The sequence below is a fragment of the Triticum aestivum genome, chromosome 5A (assembly GCF_018294505.1).
Source record: "Triticum aestivum cultivar Chinese Spring chromosome 5A, IWGSC CS RefSeq v2.1, whole genome shotgun sequence".
Taxonomy (NCBI): domain Eukaryota; kingdom Viridiplantae; phylum Streptophyta; class Magnoliopsida; order Poales; family Poaceae; genus Triticum; species Triticum aestivum.
In genome coordinates, this window is record NC_057806.1 from 172,745,927 (window position 1) to 172,766,755 (window position 20,829).

Genomic DNA, 20,829 nt, shown 5'->3' on the forward strand with positions numbered 1-20,829 from the left:
TTACCTCAAAGTTTTGGCATCAACTACACCAGACCTTGGGAATGAGATTGGAGTTCAGTACAACATTTCACCCGCAGACCGATGGACAGACCGAGAGAGTCAACTAGATTCTGGAGGATATGTTGAGAGCCTATGCGCTAGACTATGGATCTAGCTGGGATGAAAATTTGCCTTACGCAGAGTTCTCATACAACAATAGTTACCAAGCCAGTCTGAAGATGGCACCGTTCGAAGCCCTTTATGGACGAAGGTGCAGAACACCATTGATGTGGGATGAAGTTGGAGACCGAGAGTTGTTTGGACCAGACTTGATCAAAGAGTCTGAGGAGAAGGTTAAACTGATTCGGGATAGACTGAAGATAGCTCAGTCCAGGCAGAAGAGTTATGCAGATTCGAAACGCAAGGAGGTAACCTATGAAATTGGAGACAGAGCATATCTGCAAGTATCACCTTTGCGAGGAGTGAAATGTTTTGGAGTCAAGGGAAAGTTAGCCCCGAGATTGGTAGGACCGTATCGTGTTTTGGAACGGATGGGAGAAGTTGACTACAAGTTGGAGTTACCTGAAGGACTGTCAGGAGTTCACGATGTGTTTCACGTTTCCCAGTTGAAGAAGTGCCATGCTGAGATGGCCGAAATACCGCTAAGAGAAACCGTACCCTTGGAGGCGATTCAGTTGGACAACGATTTGACTTATGAGGAGAAGCCAGTCAAGTTTTTGGAGTTTGCCAGTCGAGTCACGCGCAGCAAGGTTATCAAGTTTTGCAAAGTTCAGTGGAGCCACCATACCGAGGATGAAGCCACCTGGGAACAAGTGGATGATCTTCGCAAAGACCACCCACACCTATTTTCTAGCCAACCCGAATCTCGAGGGCGAGATTCATCTTAAGGGGGGTAGGTTTGTAACATCCCAAATTTTCAAATTTGGAATGTTATACATAGACCATTCTTGCATATCATATTTTATTGCATTTCGTCTCGCGATCCTCGAAATCCTAAGCAATTCAAGGACCCTTGGAGAGAGTTGGGGATTTCCCCGGTTTTCACATTTGATTTTATCAAATATTGAAACGAGGATTTTTGGTTTTAATTATTTTTCTCTCCGAAAATATTTCATATTAAAGTATATGAGAGGAGATAATATGACTTCTCCAAAATAATTGAAATATTGGAGGGAAAATATTAAAATCAAATATTTGTTTTTATTTGGATTTCCTTGCAATTTTGTTTGCATTAGAAAAAAATCGCACGTTTTCAAAATTGCATTTTAGGGCCAAGAAAATGTTCATCTCATTCTAAATATATTTTTTAGACAGTGAAAATTTGTTTTGGAATTTTTAGATTTTTATTTTATTTTCTAGGATTTTTTTTAGTTTCGGCGGAATTATTTTTAAAAAAAGTTGCGCAGTGGCTAACTGGGTCGAAGCCCAGCCACCGGCCTGCCTTCCCCGCGATGGCGTCTCCCTCCAGGAGACCGACGCCGCCGCGCCGCCTCGGATCGGGAGTCCGGCCAGGACTCCGCCTCCGCCGCCCTTGCCCCCTCCCCAAGCCACCCCTCCCCTTTAAATACCAAGCCCCCCACCACCACCACTGCCCGCAGCCCCGCCGCAGCCGCCGTGACTCGCCGCCGCCTGCCCTCATCGCCGCCGCCTGCCTGCGTTGCCCCGCCGCCCGCCGGAGCCGCCCGCCGCGCCGGACTTCACCGGAGGTAGAACCGTTCGGTTTTAAAAAAACCGGTTCGGTTTTTTTAGAAAAACCCTAGTTGGTTTTTTTGGTTAGATCGGTTCTCCGGTTTTTCCCGGTTTTTCTTTTTAGCGGACGTTCGTCCGTACGTTCGTTTTAACGAACGGTTTTCGCTCATTAGTTACAGACAACGAACGCTCTTTCGTTAGCCTCTTCATTAGTTTTCTTTTATCAGATTTTTCCGCGGTTATTTCTGATCGCGATTTCTGATCCGATCTTCGTTCTAGTTTATCTTTTCGCTCGTTTGTCGGAATTAGGCGATTCAAGCACCTAGATCTTTGTCTCGAGACCCTCTGTCTGTTTAATCAACTTGAACAAGCTTTTACTACTGTAAAATTTGACCTAGGTCCAGATTAGTAAACGAATCTTGTTGCTTTCGCCGTTTGAGTTTTGTTGCTCTGTTTGATTTGATTCTTTTTGCTAACCGGAGTTCTTAAGTTGAACTTTCTGGTAGATCTTCTTATTTGAGTTTTACATGTGCTTCTTTTCTTGATTGCTTATGTATGCTATTGTTTGTTTGTGATAGAATTCTCGGAGTGCGAAGCGTGTTATATGGAGTCCCTAGGTTTCGCGGATCGTCAGCAAGGCAAGTAACACTTTGATCATGGCCCTTTATCACCCAGTTTTTATGCATTAGTTCCAATCCTCAAAAATTGCATGGTTAGGATGTCATTAACATGTTGGTGGGAAGTAGTTGATGAGGTAGAACCTATTGCCCTGTTATATTCAACCTTGGGAGTTACTTATACGAATTGCTTATATTGCTATGCTATGCTCGTAGATGTGGTTTGGGTGAGTGAAATCCATGACAGATGTGAGATTGTTAAATAATGGCTTAACTTAAGGTGGCAACTTGAATACACATCTGGGTGGATTGAGGCACCTGGAGTACCCAGTGTTGCCTGTATTTTTGGAAATCCCGGGGTTCCGTGTGATTTTTCTTATGGACCGCCACACAGGCTCAAAGGGAACTGAGATGATTCATGCTAGAAACTTCCGTGTGCAGCCACAAGCTATTATGGGCTCTAGCATAGTTGAGTAAGTTATGTGAAGCTCTTGAAGAGGTGGATCAGCAGGTAGTGGGTTGTAGGTTTGGTATGGTCTGCCCGTTGTAGAGAGTTAATGTTTCTGAAAGACTGTGTCTCGGTCATCCGTTTCTCAAACATCATGTAGTGCGAGAAATTCAATGGATGCAATCGAGTCTTGTGGGGAAAAGTGCTCAAACCTCTGCAGCGTGTACAATCTAATCATGGTTAGCAGTGTCCCCGGTTATGGACATCGTGAGTATCTAGTACTTGTAGTATCTTAAGTATCTCATCACTCTTTAAAATAATATTGTTGGGTTGATAATTACTTTAATTGGGATTGAGTTGGAGGAACCTTCTCAATGATGTTTCAACTACCACGATAGTTAAACTAAAATCTATTCCTTTGTTGTAGGGAAAAATTGGCTTTTCGCAAAAACTATAACCATAGAGCTTTCCACCAGCCAAATATGCATGTAGTGATAGCATTATTCTGTTCTTGCTCTACTATGTTACTTTGCCAGCATATTCCATGTGCTGACCCATTTCGGGCTGCAACGTATTATGTTGCAGACTTTTCAGACGAAGAGTAAGGTTCGTTAGGTCGTTGCCGTGCAGCTCAGCTATGCCGTTGGAGTTGATGGACTCACTTTATCTTCCAAGCTCAGCTATGCCGTTGGGATGACACTAAAGCACAGAGACTTGACCGTTTGAGGTCGGGTCGCTACATTTTTCCTTGAGTGTTAGCACGATTATGCTAATGTTATAATTGTGTTTTTTGTGTTTCAATTAGTGTTTGTGCCAAGTAAATCCTTTAGGATCTTCTTGGGTGATAGTTGTTTGATCTTGCTAAAAAACAGAAATTTTTGCGCTCACGAAAACAATTCTCATTTTTAACGGGAGTGTGATAAAATGCCAATTATTTTTGCATAAGATTAATATACAAATTTATCACGTGGTCCTAATATTCTCGGAATTGTTCGAGTTTCAGAAGTATTTTAAATATCCAGATTGCTACATATTGTTTTGTTTTTGACAGATTCTGTTTTCTTTTTGTTGTGTGCTTGTTTTGAATATTCTATGGTTTTCTTTGATGAGTTGTGACGCCCGGATAATTAAGCTACAATAACCCTCTACTAATGATGCCACGTCACCACGATTACTATTCTTAGTTTCATGATCATTCAAATCTCGTTCGAATTCCAAATCAAAATCAAGTCAAACAATAAAAGTTTTCAAATATTAAAACTAAAGTGTTCGAAATGTAGAAAATAAATCATAGATGATTATGGTGGTGAAACTACATTTTAATAAATTATTTAAATGCACTAAAATAAATTAAACAATAGCTTAATCAATTAAATAAATGCCTTTTGTTAATTATAAAATATTAAAATATTTTATTTGGGGTTTAAACTTTTGTGGCCTTGGTGTAATTAGTAAAAATAATTTAGATACTAATAATATATTTCACAAAACTAAAATAAATTGATGAATATAATAAAACAGAAAAGAAATTAAAAAAAAGGGAATCCCCCCGTCCCACTGGGCCGTTCGGCCCAACTGGGCATCCAAGCCACCGTCCCCTTCCTCCTGTTCACAGGGGGGATCGTGGCAGAGATCCCCCAGCTGTGGCCGGGGCATGTCGCGGTGACGGTCATCCTCGCCTCCCCGACGGCTACAAGAGGCCCCAAACGACCTCGTCCCCTGGATAAAACCCTAGCGCCATTCCCTCCTTCCCCGCGCCACTTTTCATCTCCCCTGCATACAACCGAGCACCTCGTTACCATGGATGTCATTGATTTACGCGCCCATCATCGACCTCGGGCCCAAGGACCTTGTCCAAAAGAACGGGCACCGTCTGCTACGTCGTCTACGCCGACCCGGTCGAGTTGGGATCCCCAACAACGAGCGCATCATTGTCTTCTTCCTCTGCCCGTCGGTGATCTCCTTCGATCCGTTGCCGTTCGTCCACCCCAGCGTCCATGAGCCATCCGCAGGACCTCACGGTGAGCACCATAGCAAAAACCCCATGTTTCCTATTCAAATTCCACCCCGTAGCTGCCATCCCCACCTGTAGCCGACCCTGTTGTTCACCATGGACGCTAGCTCGGCCGTGTCGAGCTCGGCGAGCCTCGAGCGCCTATGCCCTGTGTCAAGCTCGACCGTGTCGTTGTTCCACCGTGGCCGCGCGCTCGCTGCATCCGCACACGCCCATGGCTGTGCTCCCACGAGCCCCTGCTAGTCGGTGCTACCTCTTGAGCACTGCGTTGGTTTTCCCTTGAAGAGGAAAGGGTGATGTAATAAAGTAGCGTAAGTATTTCCCTCAGTTTTTGAGAACCAAGGTATCAATCCAGTAGGACACTACACGCAAGTCCCTCGTACCTGCACAAACAAATAAGAACCTCACAACCAACGCGGTAAAGGGGTTGTCAATCCCTTCAAGGTCACTTACGAGAGTGAGATCTGATAGAGATAATAAATAGTTTTGGTATTTTTATGATATAGATTGAAAGTAAAGATTGCAAAGTAAAATAGATAGGAAACTTTAGATGATAAAAGATAGACCCGGGGGCCATAGGTTTCACTAGTGGCTTCTCTCAAGATAGCACAAGTATTACGGTGGGTGAACAAATTACTCTCGAGCAATTGATAGAAGAGTGCATAATTATGAGAATATCTAGGCATGATCATGTATATAGGCATCACGTCCGCGACAAGTAGACCGAAACGATTCTGCATCTACTGCTATTACTCCACACATCAACCGCTATCCAGCATGCATCTAGAGCATTAGTTCATAAGAACAGAGTAACGCTTTAAGCAAGATGACATGATCTAGAGGGATAAACTCAAGCAATATGTTATAAACCCCATCTTTTTATCCTCAATGGCAACAATACAATACGTGCCTTGCTGCCCAAAGATTGAACCCAAAGCTAAGCACTTCTCCCATTGCAAGAAAGATCAATCTAGTAGGCCAAACCAAACTGATAATTCGAAGAGACTTGCAAAGATATTAAAATCATGCATAAAAGATTTCAGAGAAGAATCAAATATTGTTCATAGATAATCTTGATCATAAACCAACAATTCATTGGATCTTGACAAACACACCCCAAAAAGAATTACATCGAATAGATATCCAAGAAGATCGAGGAGAACTTTGTATTGAGATCCAAAGAGAGAGAAGAAGCCATCTAGCTAATAACTATGGACCCGAAGGTCTAAGGTAAACTACTCACACATCATCGGAGTGGCTATGGTGTTGATGTAGAAGCCCTCCGTGATCGATTCCCCCTCCGACGGAGCTCCGGAAAAGGCCCCAAGATGGGATCTGTTGGGTCAAAAGGTTGCGGCGGAGGAAATAGGGTTTCGTGGTGCTCCTGGATGTTTTCGGGGTATATGGATATATATAGGAGGAAGAAGTAGGTTGGTGGAGCTGCGAGGGGCCCATGAGGGTGGGGGCACGCCTCCCTGCCTCGTGGCCGCCTCGCTTCTTTCTTGACGTTTACACCAAGTCCCCTGGATCATGTTTGTTCCAAAAATAACTCTCCCGAAGGTTTCATTCCGTTTGGATTCCATTTGATATTCTTTGTCTATGAAACACTAAAATAGGCAAAAAAAAAGCAATTTGCACTAGGCCTTGGGTTAGTAGGTTAGTCCCAAAAATAATATAAAAGTGTATAAATAAGCCCATTAAACACCCAAAACAGATAATATAATAGCACGGAACAATAAAAAATAATAGATACGTTGGAGACGTATCAGTCGGCCATGTTCCCCGTGCATGCCTGCCCCTGCCGCTGCTTGCTACTGCTACTGCGCTGCCTACCGCTGCTCTGTTGGCCGCGTAGCTGCTACTGTTGTACTGCCGCCGCTAGCCGCTGCTAGGTGCTGATGCTGCCCTCTGATTCTTAGCTAGTTAGTTCATGCAGCTGCTGCTATTGCTTAGCTGCTTAGTTCTCGCGGCTTAGCTGCTGCCGAGCGTTGCTTGCAGCTGCTAATGGACATGGTCGTGGCTATGCTATGTGTGTGGGTGTGCATAACAATCACTGGCTGGCCGTGCAATTAGATTAGGGACTAATTAGTAGTACTAGCTAAGTTAGTTTCTACACTATGGCATAGGGCCCCACTGTTAATTAAAGAAAATGACTAATCTAATTAAGCCAGAGAAAATGACAAGTGGGACCCACAACATTATTCACCTTTTGACCAGTCAACTTTTGACTGGGTCAACTCAGTCAATGACCCCACCTACCAGCCTGATATGCAACACCCTGGGTACATTCCCTGGGTACCCATAGCAATTTCTTTTTATTTTTGGATTGATAATAAATCAAGGAATTTTAGAAGAACTTTAAAACTTTAGAAAATTATATAAAATAATCTGTAAATTGGATGAAAATACTTTGTACATAAAGTTGCTTAGAACAACGAGACGAATTCGAATACACAGTCCGTTCCTCCGTCACACGTCCCTAGCATAGTGAACCTACAACCATCCTCCTCTGGTCCGTCTGTCTGAAAATGCCTAACACCGGGAATACTTTCTCGGATGTTTTCACCCTTCGCCAGTAGCACCTAGTACTGCGTTATGTCACCTCTAGCACCGCGTATTGCCATGTTACGCTTTGTGATGCTTTGATTGCTCTATTATTTATTGTGTTCCCCCTCTGTTACTTCTTTTCGGTAGACCCCGTGACTGCCAGCGACCCCCAGTTCGACTACGTTGTTGATGACCCGTCCTTCTCTACCGAGCTTGCAGGCAAGCCCCCCCTATGATCAACCCGATATTGCCTATTCCTTCTCTCTACTGCTTGCACTAGAGTAGTGTAGCATGTTACTATTTTCGGTTAATCATATTCTGTTGCATAGCCTGTGATTGTTGCTACAGATGTTGATGCCTTACCTGCAATCCTAAATGCTTAGTATAGGATGCTAGTTTATCATCAGTGGCCCTACATTCTTGTCCGTTTTCTATGCTATATTATCAGGCCGTGGTCACTTCGGGAGGTGATCACATGTTTATACATACTACACTATTATACATGATACATGGTGGTGACTAAAGTCGGGTCGGCTCATAGAGTACCGGCAAGTGATTCCGATGTGGGGCTGAAAGGACAGGTGGTTCCACCCAAGTAGTGGTGGGCCTGGGTTCCTGATGGCCCCAACTATTACTTTGTGGCAGAGCGACAGGACAGGGAGAGACGACCTAGGTGAGAGGTGGGCCTGACCCTGGTCGGCGTCTGCGGTTACTTCAAAATAACACACTTAATGAGATCTTGGTATTTGATCTGGGTCTGGCCACTGGCCTATATGCACTAACCAACTACACGGGAACAGTTATGGGCACTCGACATCGTGGTTTCAGCCAAAGCCTTCCTGACGTCAGCGACTGAGTGGCGTGCGCCGCATTGGACTGGAACGCCTTCTCTTGTATTAGGGAGGCTAGGTCTACTTCCGGCCGCCCTCGCAACGTGCAGGTGTGCAATGGGTGATGGGCCCAGACCCCTGCGCCTTAGGATTTATACTGGCGTGCTGACCTCTCTGTTGTGCCTAGGTAGGGCTATGACGTGTTAATCTTCTGATGCTGGGCATGACCCAAGAAAGTGTGCCCGGCCAGAGGGGTTGAGCGTGTTGGGTTATGTGGTGCACCCCTGCAGGGAAGTTTATCTATTCGAATAGTTTTGTCCCTCGGTAAAAGATGACCCAGGGTTGTACCTCGACCTTATGACAACTAGAACCGAATACTTAATAAAACACACCCTTTCAAGTGCCAGATACAACCCGGTGATCTCTCTCTCATAGGACGACGAGGAGAGGATCGTCGGGTAGGGTTATGCTATGCGATGATACTTGATGAACTTACCATCTACTCTATTTTACATGTTGCAAGATGGAAGCTGCCAGAAGCTAGTCTTCGACATGACTAACTATCCCCCTCTTATTCTGGCATTCTGCAGTTCAGTCCACAGATATTGCCCCTTTACATAGATACCCATGCATATGTAGTGTAGATCCTTGCTTGAGAGTACTTTGGATGAGTACTCACGGTTGCTTTGCTACTTCTTTTTCCCCTTTTCCTGGTTATTGTGATCATATGATGGAGTCCAGGAGCCAGAGGATCCCGAGGATGATTCTATGTGGAGTTCGACTTCAAGGAGTAGTTAGGAGGGCCCCAGGCAGGAGGCCTTGCCTTTTCGATTGTTGCTACTTTTGTGCTGGCCTTCTTCAGGCAAACTTGTTTAACTTATGTCTGTACTCAGATATTGTTTCTTCCGCTAAATCTTGTGTATTCTAGCTTATGTATTCGAGCCCACGAGGCCCCTAGCTTGTAATATAAAGCTTGTATTATTTTAATTTGTGTCTAGAGTTGTGTTGTGATATCTTCCCGTGAGTCCTTGATCTTGATCGTACACATTTGCGTGTATGATTAGTGTACGGTCAAATCGAGGGCATCACAAGTTGGTATCAGAGCTGACTGCCTGTAGGAATCCCCCTTCCAAACTCCTTGGCCGAAGTTGAGTATGGTCATTGCATAATTTTACTAACATGGTTGTGTGCCTTACGGGCCCACGTCGCCATTTGGGTGGTACAAGGATCTTTTACTCCTCGATCTATGCTCTAGGACTCTAATCTCTCTACTATTCGGGTTAAATGATTTTGCTAAAATCTAACTTTAGGATCTCGCGATCACATCCACCCGAAGGGCCCCTTATTACAGATGATCGCCGGATGCACCGGAAGATTCCTAAGATACTCTACGATGTTTTCTCGTTACTTTGTGCCACCCTTTTGTAATTCCCTTTCATCGATAAAACCCCTATGGATAACCACATGCACTTGCCATTCATGCAATCATTCCCCGTTGATCTTGATATTACAAGATACCCCGAAATTTTCTCTATGGTTCCACGAATACTTTGTGCCTACTGCCTTGCAGTTCTTTGCCACCTGAATACCCCTACGGATAATTTCTCGCACTTAGCGAGTATCCGCTCATCCCAGTTCATTCATATATTTCACAAATGTCTTTGAAATACTATTCGATCTTCCGAAAATCCTCAGCAGCTTATTGCTCTTGAAATTCTTGCTTGCTTTTATTATGGTTAATCCCATAAGTATAGTAATCCTATTGGCATCCTTTGCCACTATCATTTTGAGACCATTGAATCAATAAGTGCGAATTCTCGCAATCCTCAACCAGATCCTATAATTCATCCTCCCGGCTCAGACGCCATTTTAAACATGAGCTAGATCTCGACCAATCAAATTGCCATCGATTGCACTACTAAGGCTATTCAACTTATCCATCCCTAATCAGAGCATTGCTTCTGATCCCTTGTCTTGGAATTCATAATTCCTTTGCATTTGAGCTTTGAGTTAGTCAGTTGTTTCTATAATCTGATGTCCTTGCATTATTTCTTCCTTTGGTTGAGTACAGATGCTCACATCAGATCCCTTGTGGACCACCAGACCCTTTGTTGGATTTTATCTGACTACATCTTTCATATTCAATAAGCTTATGAGCATTTCCTCGGATACATAATGCCTTTGGTAAATTGTATCCTCTACTTTCTCAAGCATGCTCTACTATCGAGCTTGTGTTATTTATTCTTGAAATTTGTGGTATATGCTCCTGAGATGCCCCAATGGGTTGAACCTATGCCTTCCCCAAACCATATGAAGCCGAAAGTTTTCGCGAGTGATACTTGGGAATTTCACCACCTCTCAAAAATTCTTTATACAAGTGATACTTATCACCATCACCATTCTTTTCTTCGTCCTCATGTTGTTTCTAACCGGGATACCAACAAGTGAACGATGATGTTTGGATTATGTTGCTTCGCCAAATAAAATTTCAACACTACAACTTTTTCGAAAACGAGAAGTGAACGAAAGGTTATGAATTGCAGAAGTGGGAGTCGACCTTGAACCTTTGTGTTCATGCCCATGGACACGATGTGAAACTTATCAGGAAAGCTTCCTGCAAGAATAGTTAATCATTTGAATAATTCTTCCGGTATCGTAAATTGGATCCCTTGAAGTTATGGTTCCGACCATGCTGACCTTATTCAATATATCTGAAAGGAAACCATTCCATTGCCTCGTCTATTTTGACAAGATCAAAGTATCTACTATCACAAGTCAACGCTCCAATTCAGTTTCTATTCTGATTTGCTTTCGAGTATACCCTCTGGTATCTCGAGAATATCACAGAACTACACTTCTTATGAGTTCTTCATCAACTATTGTTCTCGCCGATTCCAATCCACACCCGGGTTCCGAGTTAATAGTCACTCGAGATCACCGATAAGTGAATCGAGTCTGCATCGCGATTAAACAACTATTATTAATCTTCTTTACTTAAGAGTTTGTACTCGATCACGTCATTTCTAGCTTGATTGGCTATATCATTACCATGCTAAATTTTAACTGTGCTACCTGGTCCTTCTTCCCAGAGCACAACTTTCAACGTCGAACTAACCATACGTCGATATTCCTCATCGTATCATTTCACCTTTAATAGCAAGCTTGATTTCGAGTTTGTCTCGTACCCTTGGTTCCAATAACCTTTTGCTTCATTATTCCACTGATTTGATGTCATCACCGATCGATTACATCTTCACAAAATCTCTCGACAATTATTTTGTGATCATCATCAACAATCTGAGCTCTTCCAAGATATCAATTGAATTTCTGATGGGGATTACCATTCTTGTTCCCCGGTAATTTGTGTTGTCATCGACTACATCTTGCCTATTTTACAACACAAACTTGTTTGTGTTTTGTGTTATACCTTGAGTTCCTTGCTATCCAGCATTTGTTCTTCTTTACCTTGGAATATTACCACCTTTTATGTCAAGAATGTCATGGGAATTTCACCACCTCTCGAAAATTCTTTATACAAGTGATACTTATCACCATCACCATTCTTTTCTTGGTCCCCATGTTGTTTCTAACCGAGATACCAACAAGTGAACGATGATGTTTGGATTCTGTACTTCTAGCAACCCTATTACTCTTGACGTTAATGGTCGATAGTTTAACCTTAGACTATTGGTTATTGAATCACCATTTTGACATTGAGCATGCTACCTGAGCCAATATTTTGGGTGCACCTTTCAATCAATGTTTAATTGTGTATGTATTCCTCGACATCATTACATCATTTGATCTGGCAAGTGTTATCTCCTTCACATAATTGTTGAAATCCATCTTTTAGTAAAACTTGAGGAATTGTCGCTGAGTCCATCAGCCAGCCCCTCATTATTTCCTTAGTCTAATGATGAATTCTTGTTTCGAACTCGCTCCTAAGAATTTTACAAGGTCATCTCGCCAATTGTGTTGCACCTTTCTTCAGAAGCATCCTGAGTCTGAGGTATCCTGACACTAATCAGATCTGAATCTCGGTCAGATATGATGGCTGAGACATATTTCCAAGAATTATAACATTGGTCCTTATATATCAGTATGGTGATGTCATGCCTATCACAACTGGCCGGAGGACTTGTTGTTATAGTTTCCTGTTAGCAAGGTTAACCATTCTTCCATGAGGAAATTGTAAGGCTTATTCTATAAGTTGTTCCTGATGAATCCTTTGTGTATCCAAGTTCGACCTTTGCTTGAAGACCATGTCAATGCTATCTCGAAGCATGTCTGTGGTACTCCGATTTTCAATAAGAACATTTGAAACACAATGCTAAAATTTCTTTATCAATTACCCAAACACCGTTGTATGGGTAATGTTATGAAATTCCTCTCCCCTTACCTAAATGGTTTTCTACTTTCTATCATGTCAGGGATATCATGCTCTGCTTGTCATTGTAGAGGATATACCCCTGAATTTGTGTATAAACAAATTTTCATTTCCATTGGTTCGTTTAAACTGATAATCACATTTTCCTTTCCGTTGGTTTGTTTACCCTTTCTGGTGATCTACACATAATCTAAGTAGTAATAATTCTTTGCTTAGGTAAGCACCTTGTTGTACCACTCTGTTAGTAAGACCTTGTTACTATTGTTGATGACATTCCGGTAACCACCGATTGACGAGAACTTTTCCTATTGGTCCGCCTCATTCAACGAGCAGGAAAATGGTTCTCTTCGTCCCTCGCCCTTAGTACCGATGTTGTTACCGACATAATTAACAGGCTATCCTCTGACATCCCTTGCTTACGCGATCACACAAGACGTCACTGCCCTTCCTACTTTTAACCCACATGGTGGACCCATAACCCACAGTTCCACAGGATCGAAACCTGACTCTCCTATACACCCTGTTACCAAAGTTATTCCTCATGCTTGGCTTCAGATGAAAATCATGAGCCACCTTCCTAGAGACAATCTACTCTAGTACCAAACACAATTTTTATTTCTGTTGCTCTAAAACCCTTTCACATTCTGATTAGGCATCGAACGGTTGCCTACCCGCTTGAAACTTCTCATGGTACCTTCTTATTTCTCTCTCGATATTCTCTTAAGTTCAGTTCGAGAGATACTTCTACCACATTCCTTGAGCTATCTACCAGATACAACCTCATGGAGGGCCGTTATTCCAAACCTACTCCTTATCCTTTTCGTAATTACGATGGAGTTCCCGAAGAAAGGACGACGACTTCATCATAATGACCCGAAGTAGAGAAATGAGGGCATCAATGAAAGGGATCAACTTCTTCGAGAACAGCAAACAAGAATAAGAAGATTCAATAGAACTTCGTAACCAAAACTCTCCCCCCTTACTCCACCTCTTAAATCTCGGGACGAGATTTTTTGTAGTGGAGGAGATTTGTGACACCCAGATAATTAAGCTATAGTAAACCTCTACTAATGATGCCACACCACCACGATTACTATTGTTAGTTTGATGATGATTCAAATCTCGTTCGAATTCAAAATCAAAATCAAGTCAAACAATAAAAGTTTTCAAATATTAAAACTAAAGTGTTCGAAATGTAGAAAATTAATCATAGATGATTATGGTGGTGAAACTACATTTTAATAAATTATTAAATGCACTAAAATAAATAAAACAATAGCTTAATCAATTAATTAAATGCCTTCTATTAATTATAAAATATTAAAATATTTTATTTGGGGTTTAAACTTATGTGGCCTTGGTGTAATTAGTAAAAATAATTTAGATACTAATAATATATTTCACAAAACTAAAATAAATTGATGAATGTAATAAAACAAAAAAGAAATTAAAAAACAAACAAAAACTAAAAAAAGGGAATCCCCCCGTCCCGCTGGGCCATTCGGCCCAACTGGGCATCCAAGCCACCGTCCCCTTCCTCCTGTTCACAGGGGGGGATCGTGGCAGAGATCCCCCGGCTATGGCCGGGGCATGTCTCGGCGGCGGCCATCCTCGCCTCCCCGACGGCTACAAGAGGACCCAGATGACCTGGTCCCCTGGATCAAACCCTAGCGCCAATCCCTCCTTCCCCGCACCACTTTTCTTCTCTCCCGCGTACACCCGAGCACCTCGTCGCCATGGCCATCGTCGATTCATGCGCCCATCATTGACCTCGGGCCCGAGGACCTTGTCCAAAAGAACGGGCACCGTCAGCTACGTCATCTACACCGACCCGGTCGAGTTGGGATCCCCAACAACGAGCGCATCATCGTCTTCTTCCTCTGCCCGTCGGCGATCTCCTTCGATCCGCTGCCGTTCATTCACCCCTGCGCCCATGAGCCGTCCACATGACCTCACAGTGAGCACCACAGCAAAAACCGCATGTTTCCTACTCGACTTCCACCCCAATAGATGCCATCCCCACCTGTAGCCGACCCCGTTGTTCGCCATGGCCGCTAGATCGACCGTGTCGAGCTCGACGAGCCTCGAGCGCCTCTGCCCCATGCTCTCGCATGCCTATGGTCGCCGTCGTTCCACCGTGGCCGCGCTCTTGCTGCGTCCGCACACGCCCGTGGCTGTGATCCCGCGAGCCCCTGCTAGTCGGCCGTGTTCCCCATGCACGCCTACCCCTGCCGCCGCATGCTACTGCTACTGCGCTGCCTACCGCTGCTTTGTTGGCCGCCTAGCTGCTGCTGCTGTACTGCCGCCGCTAGCCACTGCTAGGTGCTTATGCTGCCCTCTGCTGCTTAGCTACTTAGTTCCTGCAACTGCTGCTATTGCTTAGCTGCTTAGTTCCTGTCGCTTAGCTGCTACCGAGCGTTGCTTGCTGCTGCTAATGGACATGACCGTGGCTATGCTATGTGCGTGGGTGTGCACAACAATCACTGGCCGGCCGTGCAATTAGATTTGGGAGTAATTAGTAGTACTAGCTAGGTTAGTTACTACACTATGGCATAGGGCCCCACTGTTAATTAAAGAAAATGACTAATCTAATTAAGCTAGAGAAAATGACAAGTGGGACCCACAACATTATTCATGTTTTGACCAGTCAACTTTTGACTGGGTCAACTCAGTCAATGACCCCACCTACCAGCCTGATATGCAACACCCTGGGTACATTCCCTGGGTACCCATAGCAATTTCTTTTTATTTTCGAATTAATAATAAATCAAGGAATTTCAGAAGAACTTTAAAACTTTAGAAAATTATAAAAAATAATCCGTAAACCGGATGAAAATACATTGTACATGAAAGTTGCTCAGAACGACGAGATGAATTCGAATATGTAGTCTGTTCATCCGTGACACGTCCCTAAAATAGCGAACCGGCAACCGTCCTCCTCCGGTCCGTCTTTCCGAAAATGCCTAATCCCGGGAATACTTTCCCGGATGTTTTCCCCCTTCGCCAGTAGCACCTAGTACTGCGTTACGTCACCTCTAGCATCGCGTATTGCGATGTTACACTTTGTGATGCTTTGATTGCTCTGTTATTTATTGTGTTCCCCCTCCATTACTTCTTTTCGGTACACCCCGTGACTGCTGGCGACCCCCAGTTCGACTACGGTGTTGACGACCCGTCCTTCTCTGTCGAGCTTCCAGGAAAGCCCCCCTATGATCAACAAGATATCGCCTCGTTCTCTCTACTGGTTGCATTAGAGTAGTGTAGCATGTTACTGTTTTCGGTTAATCCTATTCTGTTGCATAGCATGTCATTTTTTCTACAGTTGTTGATACCTTACCTGCAATCCTAAATGCTTAGTATAGGATGCTACTTTATCATCAGTGGCCCTACATTCTTGTTCATCTACTGTGCTATATTATCGGGCTGTGGTCACTTCGGGAGGTGATCACGGGTTTATACATACTACACTATTATACATGATACATGGTGGTGACTAAAGTCGGGTCGGCTCGTAGAGTACCCGCAAGTGATTCCGATGTGGGGGCTGAAAGAACAGGTGGTTCAACCCAGGTAGTGGTGGGCCTAGGTTCCTGACGGCCCCGACTATTACTTTATGGCAGAGCGACAGGACAGGTTGAGACCACCTAGGTGAGAGGTGGGCCTGGCCCTGGTCGGCGTTTGCAGTTACTTCTAAATAACAAGCTTAACGAGATCTTGGTATTTGATCTGAGTCTGGCCACTATCCTATACGCATCAACCAACTACGCGGGAACAGTTATGGGCACTCGATGTCGTGGTATCAGCCGAAGCCTTTTTGACGTCAGCGACTGAGCGGCGCGCGCCAGATTGGACTGGAACACCTGCTCTTGTATTAGGGAGGCTAGGCCTGCTTCCGACCGCCCACGCAACATGCAGGTCTGCAATGGGCGATGGGCCCAGACCCCCGTGCCTTAGGATTTATACTGGTGTGCTGACCTCTCTGTTGTGCCTAGGTAGGGCTGCGACATGTTGATCTTCCGAGGTCGGCCATGACCCAGGAAAGTGTGCCCGGCTAGAGGGATCGAGCGTGTTGGGTTATGTGGTGCACCCCTTCAGGGAAGTTTATCTATTCGAATAGTCGTGTCCCTCGGTAAAAGGATGACCTGGAGTTGTACCTCGACCTTATGACAACTAGAACCAGATACTTAATAAAACACACCCTTTCAAGTGCCAGATACAACCCGGTGATTGCTCTCTCATAGGCCGACGAGGAGAGGATTGTCGGGTACGGTTATGCTATGCGATGATACTTGGTGAACTTGCCATCTACTCTCTTCTACATGCTGCAAGATGGAGGCTGCCAGAAGCATAGTCTTCGACAGGACTTGCTATCTCCCTCTTTTTCTGGCATTCTGCAGTTCAATCCATCGATATTACCCCTTTACACAGATACCCATGCATATGTAGTGTAGATCCTTGCTTGAGAGTACTTTGGATGAGTACTCATGGTTGCTTTGCTACTTCTTTTTCCCCTTTTCCCGGTTATTGCGATCATATGATGGAGTCCAGGAGCCAGAGGATCTTGAGGATGATTCTACGTGGAGTTCGACTTCGACGAGTAGTTAGGAGGGCCCCAGGTAGGAGGCCTTGCCTTTTTGATCGTTGCTACTTTTGTGCTAGCCTTCTTAAGGCAAACTTGTTTAACTTATGACTGTACTCAAATATTGTTGCTTCCACTGTCTCTTATGTATTCGAGCTTATGTATTCGAGCCCACAAGGCCCCTGGCTTGTAATATAAAGCTTGTATTATTTTAATTTGTGTCTAGAGTTGTGTTGTGATATCTTCTCCTAAGTCCTCGATCTTGATCGTACACATTTGCGCGTATGATTAGTGTACGGTCAAATCGAGGGCATCTGCCTGTAGGAATCCCCCTTCCAAACTCCTTGGCCGAAGTTGAGTACAGTCATTGCATAACTTTTACTAACATGGCTGTGTGCCTTACAGGCCGACGTCGCCATTTGGGTGGTACTAGGATCTTTTACTCCTCGGTCTATGCTCTGGGACTCTGATCTCTCTACTATTCTAAAATCTAACTTTAGGATCTCACAATCACATCCACGCGAAGGGCCCCTTATTACAGATGATTGCCGGCTACACCGGAAGATTCCTAAGATACTCTACGATGTTCTATCGATACTTTGTGCAACGCTTTTGCAATTCCCTTTCATCGATAAAACCCCTATGGATAACCACGTACACTTGCCAGTCATACAATCTTTCCTCGTTGATCTTGATATTACAAGATACCCCGAAATTTTCTCTATGGTTCCAAGAATACTTTGTGCCTAGTGCCTTGCAGTTCTTTGCCACCTGAATACCCCTACAGATAATTTCTCAAACTTAGCGAGTATCCGCTCATCCCAGTTGATTCATGTATTTCACAAAGGTCTTTGAAATACTATTCGATCTTGCGAAAATCCTCAGCAGCTTATTGCTCTTGAAATTCTTGCTTGCTTGCATTATGATTAATCCCATAAGTATAGTAATCTTATTGGCATCCTTTGCCGGTATCATTTTTAGACCATTGAATCAATAAGTGTGAATGCTCGCAATCCTCAACCAGATCCTAGAATTCATCCTTCCAGCTCAGACACCATTTTAAACATGAGCTAGATCTCGACCAATCAAATTGCCATCGATTCCACCCCTACGGCTATTCAACTTATCCATCCCTAATCAGAGCATTGCTTCTGATCCCTTGTCTTGGAATTCATAATTCCTTTCCGTTTGAGCTTTGAGTTAGTCAGTTGTTTCTATAATTTATCTCCTTGCATTCTTTCTTCCTTTGGTTGAGTACCGATGCTCACATCAGATCCCTTGTGGACCACCAGACCCTTTGTCAGAATTTATCCGACAACATCCTTCATATTCAATAAGCTTGTGAGCATTTCCTCGCATACATAATGCCTTTGGTAAATTGTTTCCTCTGCTTTCTCAAGCATGCTCTACTATCGAGCTTGTGTTATTTATTCTTGAAATTTGTGGTATATGCTCCTAAGATGCCCCGATGGGTTGAACCTATGCCTTCCCCAAACCATATGAACCCGAAAGTTTTCGCGAGTCATACTCTTCTGTTTCTTTGCCAAATAAAATTTCAAAACTAATTTTTTTTCGAAAATGAGAAGTGAATGAAAGGTTATGCAGTGTAGAGGTGGGAGTCGACCTTGAACCTTTGTGTTCATGCCCATGGACACGATGTAAAACTTACCATGAAAGCTTCTTGCAAGAATAGTTAATCATTTGAATAATTCTTCCAGCATCGTAAATTGGATCCCTTGTAGTTATGGTTCCGACCATGCTAACCTTATTGAATATATCTGAAAGGAAACCATTCCATTGCCTCATCTATTCTGACAAGATCAGATTATCTGCTATCGCAAGTCAATGCTCCAATTCAGTTTCTATTCTGATTTGCTTTCGAGTATACCCTCTGGTATCTCGCGAATATCACATAACTACATAACTTATTATGAGTTCTTCATCAACTATTATTCTCGCCATTTCCAATCCACCCCCGGGTTCTGAGTTAATAGTCACTCGAGAACACCGATAACTGAATCGAGTCTACATCGCTATTAAACAACTATTAGTAATCTTCTTTACTTACGAGTTTGTACTTGATCACATCATTTCTAGCCTGATCGGTTATATCATTATCATGCTAAATTTTAACTGTGCTACCTGGTCCTTCTTCCCGGAGCACAATTTTCAACTATGAACTAACCTTACGTCGATCTTCCTCATCGTACCATTTTGCCTTTAATAGCAAGCTTGATTTCGAGTTTGTCTCCTACCCTTGGTTCCAATAACCTTTTGCTTCATTATTCCTCTGACTTGATGTCGTCGCCGATCGATTACATCTTCACGAAATCTCTCGACTATTGTGTCGTGATCATCGTCAACAATCTGAGCTCTTCCAGGGTATCAACTGAATTTCTAATGGGGATTACCATTCTTGTCCCCCGGTAATTTGTGTTGTCATTGACTACTTCCTTGTCTTGTTTTCAACACAAACTTGTTTGTGTTTTGTGTTATACCTTGAGTTCCTTTCTATCCATCATTTGTTCTTCTTTACCTTGGAATATTACCATCTTTTATGTCAAGAATGTCCTGGGAATTTCACCACCTCTCGAAAATTCTTGATACAAGTGATACTTATCACCATGACCATTATTTTCTTGGTCCCTGTGTTGTTTCTAACCGGGATACCGACAAGTGAACGGTTATGTTTGGATTATGTACTTCTAGCAACCCTATTGCTCTTGAAGTTAATGGTGGATACTTTAATCTTAGACTATTGGTTATTGAATCATCATTTTGACATTGTGCATGCTACCTGAGCCAATATTTTGGGTGCACCTTTCAATCAATGTTTAATTGTGTATGTATTCATCGAGCATACATCATTACATCATTTGATCTGGTAAGTGTTATCTCCTTCACATAATTATGGAAATCCATCATTTAGTAAAACTCGAGGAATTGTCGCTGGGTCCATCAGCCACTCCCTCATTATTTCCTTGGTCTAATGTTGAACTCTTATTTCTGAACTCGCTTCCATAGTTCATTTCCTAAGAATTTTACAAGGTCATCTCGTCAATTGTGTTGCACCTTTTCTTCTCAGGCATCCTGAGTCTGAGGTATCCTGACACCAATCAGATCTGAATATCGGTTAGATATGATGGTTGGGTCATATTTCCAAGAGTTATAACATTGGTCCTTATATATCGATAAGGTGATGTCATGCGTATCACAACTGGCGGGAGGACTTGTTGTTATAGTTTCCTGTTTAGCAAGGTCAACCATTCTTCCATGAGGAAATTGTAACACTTATTCTATAAGTTGTTCCTGATGAATCCTTTGTGTATCCAAGTCCGACCTTTGCTTGAAGACCATGTCAATGCTATCTCGAAGCATGTCTGTGGTACTCCAATTTTCAATAAGAACATTTGAAACACAATGCTAAAATTTCTTTATCAATTATCCAAACACCATTGTATGGGTAATGTAATGAAATTCCTCTCCCCTTAACTAAATGGTTTTCCCGTTTCTATCATGTCAGGGATATCATGCTCTGCTTGTCCTTGTAGACGATATACCCTTGAAATTTGTGTATCAACAAATTTTCCTTTCCATTTGTTTGTTTAAACTGATAATCACATTTTCCTTTCCGTTGGTTTGTTTACCCTTTCTGGTGATCTACACATAATCTAAGTAGTAATAATTCTCTGCTTAGGTAAGCACCTTGTTGTACTAC